General features: G+C 38.6%; 1 pseudogene; it reads left to right on the top strand.

Moving 5' to 3' along the window:
• LOC122814480 overlaps positions 1 to 10,502 on the top strand; it is a 94,428-nt pseudogene extending 83,926 nt beyond the window's left edge.
• The last annotated feature ends 2,859 nt before the right edge of the window (positions 10,503 to 13,361 follow it).

Below are 13,361 nucleotides of genomic sequence, written 5' to 3'. Positions count from 1 at the left end.
TAGCAACTTTCTAAGTTTATAACAGTAATATTTAAAATCTGTCCCTATTTTGGGCCTTTGTCTTTCCATTTCTGTTGACTGCATTTGTGCATTTTAGAATGGTTTACCTTTAGTAAAATGTATAAGGGATGTAAATGCAGGTCATATTAACTGTTTACATTAACAGTCCCATGTCTAGTGTGATAGCACATACAGGTGTGAATTTCTTTGATCACTGAACTATGAGAAATTTTAATTGATAGACAGAAAAGATTTTGCATGAATAGCCAGAGACAGATTAACAGTAACAGGATTCAGTGTGAGACTGTGGGACTGTGGGGGTGTCAGCAGTATCCCTTGTATCTGATAGCATGATTCTGTACCACTGGTAGGGGTGAATGTGGGACAAGGGAGGGAGGAACTAGTTAGGTATGTATGTTGGTTCTTTAACAATTCTAGTGTAGGATAGCTAAGGTTAAGTTTTCAGTGTGTGTTTTAGTGGAATGATAATGCACCCCCTGCTGTCACATGGCTTAGCCCCTTATAAGTATATTGTATGTCAGAGAGAGATTGTATCTGTAACTAGCTGTGTGTGCAAAGCCTTGGTGCCAACAGTCACTGTTTGAAAAAGCCAAACAAGGCAACTATGTAGTATAAGTTATTTGAATGTTGGGACCTTGTCACTGGAGGAGAGCTTGGACAAACAGCCCCTCCTTTGATATTTAGAAAGTCTATTGATATTCCTGAAGGCATGCTCCAGCCTTGCACTGAGACCTGCTTTCTCAAGAACAGGGCTGAAATCTAGTGCATGACTTGACTACAGCAAGAGACAGGGGTCCATGTGGATTAAAAGAAAAAGCACTGTGTGAGTAGATTACTGAGTGAGAAACAAGGCAGCAAAAATGTTTTAATGGGAAAGCAAAAGTGCTGAACACAGAAGAATTAAGAAAGCAGAGACTGTGTTTGAAATGTACACTTCTAATTCTGTTGCCTGTAGATGTATGACATTTTTTCTAGCATGTATATCTTTATCAATGTTCCTACTATTTCTCAGTTTATAAAAGGAGGAGACCTGCTTAGCGTGATGGAGAAGATTTATGCAGCTGAAGCACATCATTTTTTGCTGACATCGACATCGACTTTATGAAAAATACTAGAGCTGTTAACCTCAATGGTTAGGCTACACTAAACTGTCCATATAGATATTGCATTTTCCTTGCTTTCTGGACTGTGTATGGATTGGTCAGCAATATAGAAGCTCATCTTTTAAAAATGAATGCTAGTCCCATTTTTAGATCACGATCTGAGGAAGATTTTTATCGAAAGCGCTTATCGTGTGGATTTTAAGGGACTCAGTTTATTTTACTTCTTCATTTTGTCATTTGTCTATTAAAGAGGGATCGAAATTGGACTTTGCCAATTTGTGGACTTATTGCATTTGAAGAAATTGTTTTGGTGAACATACTGTCTACTTATGCAGAATGGGCCTTTGAATCCCATAGCGATCATGCTGTGGGTGTACTTGTGCCCAGAAAGCATTCTTCTCTTGCTCTTCTGCTTTGACTCACTGTTTTGCTGATGCTGAGAAGTGAAGAGGCTTCTACAATTTTACGTTTGACTGTAAGCCTGAGGCAGTCTGCAAGGCACTGATTATATGGCAGTTCCTTTTTGTTTAATGAAGTATGACTATGCAGAATCATATATTTAGGGCATATAATTTAATGCACAAGTGCATCCACAGAAGCATGTGTCATATGTTATTACATTTCTGTTTGTTCTAAGACTGTGCAGAATAATGAAAGGACCTCGGTAGTGTGTTGCATTTGTATCAATTTCATTCAATCTGGATATGCTTTATGCATGTTGAACCTGTTCCCTTTAACAAGAATGACTGTAATGTAAGTTGGTGGTGTTTTGGTATATATAATACTCATCTGACATACTGGTTAATCCTATGAATGTTTACTAAAAATACTTAATTGATCCCGCAGGAAATTGCTTATATTACAACTGCACAGATAAACACAGACACAATGTAGACCAAACACATATGTTACATAATTAGAAAAGACAAATACTATACTCACTTATGGTACCTCACATATATAGCAGCAATGGGGCGGCCGCAGTGGTGCAGCGGTTAGCGTTGTTGCCACATAGCAAGAGGTTCTCCGGTTCAATCCTCTACTGGGGTGCCTTCTGTGTGGAGTCTGTATGTCCTCCCTGTGGCCATGTGGGTTTCCTCCGGGTGCTCCGGTTTCCTCCCACATCCCAAAGACATGCTGTAGGTGGATTGGACACTCTAGATTGGCCCTAGGTGTGAGTGCATGCGAGTGTGTGCCTTCTGTGGAAGGTTGGGCGCCGGGCTGGCAACTCGACACTGTAAAAGTCCACTGCCAATCATGAGCGGACAGGCGATCCGCTGTGGCGACCCCTAACCGGGAAAAAGTCGAAAGAAGAAGACATATATAACAGCAATGCCTGATATTAAGTACACTGTTGACCATAGCCAAAGTATTAGATGAGTTTGATACCACATACAGTAATGACATGAAAGGGGGAGCCTTTCATGTTAATTACCACTCACACTAGGATATGGTGTATTGCACATTACGATACTATAACTAAGGTACAGCATATTGCACTGAAAAGAGGTAAAAAAAAGATAAATGGATGGGGGAAAACAGGTTAAGAGTTTAATATTGCACTATGTGATCTCTTTTAGTAGAGGGGGTGGTGCTAAGATAGTAGGAGGTGTTATAGCGTCTGATGGTTATGGGCAGGAAGGATTTCCTATGATGTTCAGTGGAGCACTTCATGCTCATCAGTCTCCTGCTAAAGGAACTTCTCTGACCATCAACCACTCTGTTGAGGGGGTGGTCAATATTTTCCATGATGGACTTTAGTCACTCTAACATTCGTCTCTCAGCCATGGTTTAGAGGGTGTTCAGTTCTTCTCCAACTATTGAGCTAGCCTTCCTTACCAATTTATTGAGTCTGTTTGCCTCTGCCTTCTGTATGTTACTACCCCAACATGTCACTGTGAAAAAGATAACACTGGTCACTACAGTCTCATAGAACAATCACAGCATAGTGTTGCAGACTCGAAAGGATCTGAGTCTTTGTAGTAAGTGCAGCCTACTCTGACACTTTTTATATGCCACCTGTGAGTTTTTGGACTAGTCCAGCTTACTGTCCAGGTGCCACCCCCAAATACTTGTAGTCCTAAACAATCTCCATGTCAACCCCCCTAACTGAGAGAGGGATCATTGGGGGATGAGATTGTGATCTCCCTGCATTTACTACCATTTTTTACTGATGTTCAGCTGCAACTGATTAATCTCACACTAGCTCACAAAGCTGTTCACCACCCACCTATAAATGATGGTTTTATATTGTGCTTATTAGTGTAGTGCTATGTTATGATAATCTGCTCTGTACATCTCTGCATAGACACTATATTATTGTGGTTCCCTGTCAGTATGCCGCCTGTTAATCTTACTTTGAGCTTACATTCAGAAACTTTCTTACCATCTCTCTGTTCTTACACTTTTCAAAAGTTCTCTTGCTCTGACTCATTGTAGTCCTTCCTCCATCTGTTTTTAAAATAAATACTAATTTTATTGATTTAATACACTATTACAGTTTAGTAAAAAAAAATATTTTTTCTTTCTTTTCAGAGGCTGTGGTCATTACATCCAGCACTGATACTGCAAGAGCTCTGCCACAAGGGCCTACTCCCACATGTTTTCATTGAGAATTTTGTTATTCTACAGTGAAAGTAAATGTAACATGAAAAATCCTGTTGTGTATTATTACAGACAAGTGACGCCTCCAAGTGCTTTGCAGTTACATCCTACTGACGCCTCAAGGCGTCAACATTGCTTGTTCATATTTATATTAATAATTCTAAAACTAATGCTACATGCAAAGTAATTAAATATTTCATCTTAAAACTTACACAATGGCAAACATAACTAGACTGATATTTAACCTTTGTCTAGTGCAGGTATAGAGATATTACTTGTTCTTCATACAATATTTACAGTGGAAATAAAAAGTGTACACACCCCTGTTAAAATGCCAGTTTTTTGTGATATAAAAAATTGAGACCACAGTAAATCATTTCAAAACCTTTCCCACCTTTAATGTGACCTATAACTTGTACAATTCAATTGAAAAACAAATCTGTTAGGGGAATAAATATAAACAATAAAAAACATACAATAAGGTGGTTGCATAAGTGTGCACAACCTTAAAGTAATACTTTGTTTAATCACCTTTTAGTTTAATTACAGTATTCAGTCTTCTTGAGTAGGAGTCCATCAGCATGGCACATCTTGACTTGGCAATATTTGCCCAGTCTTCCTTGCAAAAGCACTCCAAATCTGTCAGATTCCGAGGGCATCTCTTGTGCACAGCCCTCTTCAGGTCACTCCACAGATTTTCTATTGGATTTAGGTCTGGGCTCTGGCCAGGCCATTCTAAAATGTTAATTTTCTTTTGGTGAAGCCATTCTTTTATTGATTTGGATGTATGTTTGGGGTCATTCCTGTGTTGAAAGGTGAAATTCCTCTTGATCTTCAGTTTTCAACAGATGCCTGAATGTTTCGCGTCAAAAGTGACTGGTATTTGGAACTGTTCATAATTCCCTCCACCTTGACCAAAGCCCCAGTTCCAGCTGAAGAAAAGCAACCCCAAAGCATGATACTGCCACTACCATGCTTCACCGTGGGGATGGTGTTATTTTGGTGATGTCAAGTGGGGTTTTTTTTGTGCCAAATGTACATTTTGGAATTGTGGCCAAAAAGTTCAACCTTGGTCTCATCAGACCATAACACATTTCCCCACATTCTTTTAGGAGACTTGATGTATTGTTTTGAAAATTTTAGCCAGGTCTGGATGTTTTTCTGTGTATGAAAAGGCTTCCGTCTTGCAACCCTACCCCATAGTCCAGACATATGGAGAATATGGGAGATTGTTGTCACATGTAGTACACAACCAGTACTTGCCAGAAATTCCTGCAGCTCCTTCAGTGTTGCTGTAGGTCTCCTGGCAGCCTCCCTGACCAGTTTTCATCTTGTCTTTCATCAATTTTGGAGGGACGTCCAGTTTTTTGCAATGTCACTGTTGTCCCATATTTTCTCCACTTTTTGATGACAGTCTTCACTGTGTTCCATGGTATATCCAATGCTGTGGAATTTGTTTTGTACCTTTCTCCTGACTGATACCTTTCAACAATGAGATCCCTTTGATGCTTTGTAAGCTCTCTGCAAACCATGGCTTTTGCTGTAGCAGGCAACTGAGTAAATGTCAGGAAAATCCTACTAGGACAGCTGAACTTTACTTAGAGTTAATCAGAGTCTCATTATTTGATGGCAGGTGTGCACCCAAGAAGACTGAATGCTGTAATTAAATCAAAAGGTGCTTCAACAAAGTATTAGTTTAAAGGTGTGGACACTTATGCAATCAACTTATTGTACATTTTTTATTGTTTATATTTTTCCCCTAAGAGATTTGTTTTTCAATTGAATTGTACAGGTTACAGGTCACATTAAAGGTGGGAAAAGTTTTGAAATAATTTATTGTGGTCTCATTTTTTAAATCACAGAAACCTGGCATTTTAACAGGGGTGTGTGCACTTTTTATATCCACTGCATATAGTCATTCACTTTGTATTTTTTTAATATTTCAACAACCAAGTTGCACATACAGAACTGCTTAGCTTCATATGAAAACTCTGAGATGGAAGAACAAAATGCTGCTGACAATAGGTGTGTAACTTGAGTGGTGCTGATCAAGGGTGCCTGCAGGCATTTTTGCAGGGGGGTGCAAACCCAGAGGCCAGAGCTCCAGGGTATATCTGTTTATGTTTGGATAACCAAGAAAACTATATACCACGGTTAACTGTAAAGTACTCACATCTTACATACCGTTACTCATTTCTTGGCTAAATAAGTATACAGTTGCTAGCAACATTGAAGCCTCCTGTAAGCCATCTCTTGCAGGTCCTTGCTTAAACTTTGGCCACCTACAGCTTTAATGAACAGTGTCCACAGTGGGCGGGGTGTGTGCACTGCTCTTCCTACACAGTGCAGGGTGCCTATGCAATTATGCAAGCAGGTGGGACATTGTAAATGATAACAAAGCCATGCCCCTGGTCATTACAAAGTAACACAAGAAATATTAATTAAAAAAAACATATTTACTAAATCAGTTAAACCACACAGCAAGCGTTGTGGATGTCTTAATGCACATACTGATTCCCTCATCTCAGTGTAAGCCACAACCAAGATGAAATACACAGTAATAGCATTGCTATGCTAGGCTGTGAGCTGGGTAACTTCATGGTTGAGTTCTTGCCCAAAGCAAATTCTGGTTCTAAATGTGGCTGACATCATGGGTGGTATGAATGAAGTTCAAACGGTTGAACATACTTCTTGTCATATCTGCAAATGTTAGACGTATGCTACAGTGGAAGTGTACCCTGTGTGTCTGTGGTTGGGAAGCAGAGCCAGATCATGGTCAAATGGGGACTTAGGCAGAGTAATGGATTGCCCACCCCCCCATACACAGACCTGCCTCCTGCAGGTATTCTAGTGTCTCATTACTTGGCTATTTCTCCCCAGTTACCATAAACACTGTAAGGTGCATACTGTTTTCTGATTTACTTCTACAATGCTTATTTGGATTTAATTTAAAACTTTTATTTTAAATGTTATAGCACAAACACTGACAGACATTTGCTAAACAAAGCAATACGGTCTCACAATGAAAACAAACAGCATTAAAACATCTTTGCCTGTGAAACTCACAGTCATTGAAACCCACATTCAAAGAAAATGCATCTGGCCAGTGGCGGATAAAGTTTGCCTTTGGGCTGTTTTCAAATCATAGGCCCCTTGCACACACATTTAGGACTATGTAGTCATGCGTGTGTTCTTTGATTCACCTTCCTGATCATATTATATTAAGTTCCTTATATTATACAGCACCACTCTTTAAAGCATGTTTTAAATTTGTAATTTTGAACATTTTTCCAGTAAGCAATGAAACAATATGTATGAACCAATAATGAAAAAATGCCCAATTCAGAACATTTCCATCATAAAAGACTATTCAAACTTCTGTCATTACAATCTACCAATATCAGTAAAAATACACAATCACTGCAAAAGTAAAAGTCATCTAAATAATTCCATATTAAAGAGATCTGTAACTAATGAAGAGGCTGCTGCTAGCAAACAACTTTATATTTCAGTGTTTCATCTACAAATAAAGTGCCTGTTGCCTATGTTACATTAAAAAAATGGTAAGCTGGTAATACTGCAATAGGGAATGGATGACAAACTGACAACAGGCTCATAGTTTTTAGGCATCTCATCCAAAGGAGGACTGCAGCACCCCACCCCCTGTAAAGTACAACACAGTATGAGCAATCCATCTACATGCTGTGGGACTAGACTCCACAGCCTTTTGCATCAAAAGCAAGTATATTACTTGTTGTGCTACTAACAATGCTTTTAAGTTTTTTAACATAATAGTGATACCATTTGCTAAACAACACATCTGCACATTGTAAACAGACTTAACACGAGCAGAAGGTACCAAGGTACAGAGTTTTGAGCCTGAGCAAATTAACTAACCACCTGCTATCCCCAATCAGGGCACTTTATACACACCTTCTTCTTTCCTTTACCTGCAGGAATCCTGTCCAGGATGAAAAAACAAGGAAACCTTACTTGCTGTTGATATACACACACCCACACACCTCTTTCTCTTACTTGGAGAAATCCTGTCAAGGATAAAAAGAAATGGAGCCTTTGAGGTACTGACTCTTATTGTTGATGATATTGAGACTTAAACACTCAGTGCATTTTAAGATCTACTATTTTAAAATGAAAATCTTACTGCAGTGTCATAGTTTACTTTCTCCTCCTAACAGAAAACCTACTCTGTCAAGACATGTGCTCTTTCATTCTCAAGTCATATATAATCCACATAATGACCTTTCAATGTGAATTAAAACTAAAAATCACCACTTAGGCAACTGCAAACTAGCTAGTGAGACTGATCCAGAATCATCAATCCATCTTTATCAAATCAGTCTAAATAATTACAGGTTCCTTTATAAGCACCATTAGATGTAATTCATAACCCCAGCTACTTGGGCTTTTTAAACACAAACTAAGAACAGCTATTCTCTTTGAAACAACTACACCTCATCTCCAAAAGCTACCTTTAAGACCAAAATAATTAACATTATTTCACTAAGTAAGCAAATTATTAATATACCTCATCTGTGTTTAGACAGCTCACACAATTCTCTACTTTCTACCTTGTATTTTCATCAGTACATCCATACATTTATACTAGGTCTACTTTAGAACAATGAAATACCACTTAACTGAAATTCATATCACCGAGACGAGAAGATCGACAGCACCAACACACTGACGTCCTGGAACAGTGACGTTTCACTCCAGATAAGTAACCATTTGGCCATCCTGTTGAACTTTACCCCTTACCCCCACGGTAGTGCTATCTCGGAGTTGGTATATTTAGTTGGGGGGGGGCACAGCTCCCACATGGGTGGGTTTGGTTTTCTTCTGTTTATGTGTTTGTTTCGGATGGCCGATAGGTTACTTACCTGGAATGGTGAGTCAGTGTTCCAGGACGTTGGTGCGTTGATGCTGTCAGTCTTTTTGTGTCAGTGATATGGGTTTTGGGTAACTGACATTTTGTTGTTCTAAAGTGGACCTATTTATATCACATCAGTCACCTCTCCAAACTGTGCTCTGTCACTCTGTCTTAATACTTTATATTCCCTTCTTTTAACACTGTTTCCCACCTAACAGCCCCTCTCCCCAACTACTCAAATCCTTTGCATCTTCTACATAAACGACCACTATGCTGCAATATTCTAGCTATCAAGTAATCCCATATCAGTGCTCCTTCTTACCATACTCCTCCTCACAATATCCTTTAAAACCTGCCAAACTTCCACCTCCCCTGGCATATGGGAACCTGGTTTAAAGTGCCAGCCAACAGCTGGGACCTCAGAAGTCCAACAATCCCATTATGCTACAGCACAATGTCTATGTTAGTTAGTGCATGAATGCAGTCACTTGATGCAGGAATACAACCTACAGCACTCTTATCTTCCAGCATAAAAGGTGAGAGTGCTATCCACTGAACAAATGCAATAGCTGAAAATTAAAAAAATAAACTAACAGAGAGCCATCAAGTTTAACAGACATGCAGTTACTGATATTGTGGAGCAACCATTAACAGCATTTCTTAGACTTCAAGAAAACAGGGAACAATGCAACAATAGCTCTACAATACACCTGTGCAATATCACACTTGTAAAAGATGTTTAAAAAGATCTGAAATCACTGTTGCTGGACTTACTATTTTTATAACTAATGCACTAGTAAAAAAAATAAATCAAATAAAGAAAAGGTTAGCAGAGAAGAGTATTCTAGAAATACTTTGCTTATAATTATAACAATGTAAAATGTCTTTATCTCATCAACACTCCTCAAGAATATGAGTACTTCAAAAACTTGATATTCCTGTTCTTGTTGAATGCCTCAGTACTCAGTCTTGTATTTGTAAACACAGAAGAATTTTACTTAGACTGCATGGTCAGCTAGAAGAAGGAAGTGCAGTGCAATGTTTCAATTTAGCTTAAATATTACAAGAAGTGCCTTATCTGTCTAGCTTTTCCATTGCGAGGCAAGTTCTGCATCCCTCACCCTATGCATTTGAATACTGACAAAATGCGAGTATTGACTGATTTGCTTTGTTTGCAGGCTTGCTAAAGATGTTTGGTGACTCTGACTAAAGTTCTTTAACACCGCATTCTACTAGACAACACAAGGCTGAAAAAAGGCAGTTACAGCACTTGAAATTGTTGGTTTTTGCCTTAGTGTCTTTGGTTTGATAGAGACAAGTGCTGTAAAAAGAATGCTCCGGTGCAGGGTTACAGCCTTTATAGGCAGTGGCATCATTGTCTTTGAAACTGTATGGGAAGGTTTGTGTATCTAGCATGCAAACTTAAGAATGCAATACAAGGTGCAAGGTTCTCTTCTGGATTGGTACTAACACATGACCTTCAGGGTGCCTGAGGTCTGATGTGTACTGCAGTAATTCTGACCTTACTGGCTGTTGGTGTTAATAGCTACCACTGGAAAGAAATACATGTGGTGTACAGGAGATAATGAGCGTGTGAAAGAACACTTGCTGCCGGAATTACATTTATTTTGGCTGGAATCATAGTTCTGATCCCAGTATCCTGGACAGGACATAATATTTTCAGGGACTTTTATAATCCTTTAGTCAACAATGTCCAGAAGGAAGAACTGGGAGAAGCCTTGCACATTGGCTGGGCAACTGCAGCTGTCCTTATTGCAGGTGGAGTGATCCTGTGTTATATTTGCTGTTGTATGAAAGACGAAAAGAGCCAGTATAGCTATACACCCCAACCAGCGACCTACTCCTCCCATCATGTCACCTGAAGAACTGCAAGTACTTACAGCAAAAGTCAGTAGGTTTAAAGTGTGTGCCTGGGATCAAAGGCCAGTACTCTGGGAACGAAGCAAAAGAATGAAAAGGTACCCTTGTGTACATGTTCGCAAATGTGAATGTAGTGTAAACTAGAGGACTGAATATGTAGGATGCGACTGCAACATGAGAATGGAACGATGCATGCAGGTGGAAAGGAAGAATAGGATGCCTGTGTGATAATGCACTCACAAGCGTGAGGGTGTGCGACTGGACCGTTTTTAAAGAAGAACACCCTTAAAACCAAAAACAGCATTTTTTTTTTTTTAATTAAAAAGTAAATGTGACAGTCCCTTGGCAAGTGAAGTCAAAATCCAGGGGAGTACAAATTCACTCCCTTGCTTGCACCGATGGCACTGAGATATTGTAAGTTGTATACAAAATACTACAAACTTAATAGTTACTGTGTTTACTTTAACTTATAAAAACCCAGTTTAAAGCATCAAACCTAAAGAATAGTACTACTATACTACTTCTTTACCAACCCCTGTGGTTCCAGAGATATGAATATTTGTTTGAAATATGAGGACATAATCTGACTCTATCAAACATTTTAAGCTCCACCCATTGGAAGTTTATTTTATTTATTTTTATTTTACATTTGTTTACTGGGAAAGTCAGACTGGGTGTGAGCCCATTTTCAGCAGAAGCCTGGGAAGAAAAGCTCCAGAATATGAATAATAGTGTAAAGTTTCCATAAAATAAGTACAATAGGGCAAAGTTTACATTTTTACAAAGACATGAACAGACTAAAATTTACTTAAGAACGTTATTAGAAGGGCAAAGTTGATCCACTTATGTAACTATAAAATCCTATACAATAGTTTAAGGAGAAAAACTTAGAAAAAAAATTACAAGTTTCAGTATAAACTTCCAGAGCTTTATTGGAGGGAATGAGTTAACTTAACTTAATCAAATGCATGCCTACCCTGTGCTGGAAAATGACTATGTCATAGTCCTTGCACTCCAAGGATCACTTACTAAGTTGGCCACTGTCATTTCTTTTGACCAGTAGATTACAATGTCAGCTGCCAGGTTTCTGCATTTAGGAAATGAAAGAAAACATGTTCTCCTTTGTGGCTCTTTGTTAATTGCTTTGTACTGGCTATAAACTGATTACTCTCTGTTATAATTTGACCTGAGGGTATGAAGCCCATAATGCTTGGCTTTGCTACCCTACCCTCAATCCAGTCCCACCCCTTCTTATTCTGCCATTATACTTCCCACATATACATTACACTTGTGGCTCATATTTCCTAACTATCCCCCACACAACCTTACTACTATATCATACAATGAATCCTATTTTTTCCTGCTTCCCAATCTTTTAGCACAATTCTCAACTATCTTTCTCCCTCCCATCCTGCTTTCCACTGTATACATTCATACTTTCACCCCTCTACTTATCTGCTCCACATTGTATCTTCTACTTTTCCCAAATAAACCCTCACTTCTTCCTATTTCAACTACTCTATCCTACTCTAGCCTTTCAAACCCCTCTATTCCTTACATTCCAGGGAAGATATCTGGACAACCTAACTCTCTTCCTTCATAGAAAATACATGTATCCTATGTATCCTATGTATCCTCTTTCTCCTTCTTAATTCCTACTTCCCCATTACCTGTCATAAATAAAATACAGATTCCTTTACTTAATCATGCTACTACAGCTTACCCTGTATTCTCTTCCTCCTACTCTGCCATTTGTCATCCTACCATGACTTAATAATACCTCTTAACATCTTTCCAACTCTCTCCCAACATTCTCCATGCATTGCACCACACCTATTTAATGACACCCCTCATCTGTATTCCAATAGACTGATTAACTCTATTTCAGCTCAAACCAAAACAAAATTAACTGCAATAAATAGTCTCCAAAACAAGTATCAATAATTCCCCAATATACTAAAATCCTAGGAGGAAATATTCACCCCAATCCTGGCCCCACTTATCACAGTGAACATTAATACAGTTCTCTTCCATACACCACTATAACCCCACAGCAGTCGACACCCAACCCTATGAACTTATGTGGTTTCACACAACTAATTAATAGCCCCACGTTATAGCAAGACATCAAATTCCGTATTAGACTGTATCCTACTATCAGACCCTAGCAAATACACCACCACAGCTACAATGTCAGACTTTCTCAGTGATCATCTCCAAACCTATACAACCAGACATATCACACACCCACTTAAACACCATGTTTATAAACCAGCGTGTAAACTTTCCAAGTTTAACACCAGAAATGTTAATTACTACCCTATCATTTATTAGCTGGAACTTCCTAAAATTCTTCTCTTAAATTATCCTGTAAATAAATTCAAATCAATCTTCCTGAATATTCTAAATAGCACTGCTCCTCCTAGAAGGAAGAGACTAAAAACAAATAATGAAATTTGGTGATCCAAAAAAAGGGGTAGAATGCTCTTTAGCAGAATAGAGAAAAGCATGGAAAGGATATCAAAAATATGAAACACCACAATATCTTGAAAACTTCAGAATGCTTCACAATCATACTGAAAAGCAAATAAATGAAGATAAAAACTATAGATACATTCAGAATAACAGTAAACACAACCCTAAAAAATTCTAGGCAGTCATTAAAGAAAGCTTACATCCTGGCTAAAAATTCAGCCCAAACCTCTCTCCCGATAACTTACCACTCAAAACTGCAATACAATTCAACTCTTATTTCATACATAGTATAGCATCTCTAACCAAGGATTCCTCAGCATCTAATCCCAAACCTGCCCAACAGCCACATATCACCACATCCACATTTACCTTCCAACCTTTGCTCA

This window comes from Protopterus annectens, chromosome 10.part0 (genome assembly GCF_019279795.1).
Source record: "Protopterus annectens isolate FY-2018-M chromosome 10.part0, PAN1.0, whole genome shotgun sequence".
NCBI classification, from domain to species: Eukaryota; Metazoa; Chordata; order Ceratodontiformes; family Protopteridae; genus Protopterus; species Protopterus annectens.
This window is presented reverse-complemented; position numbering and strand designations above follow the sequence as displayed.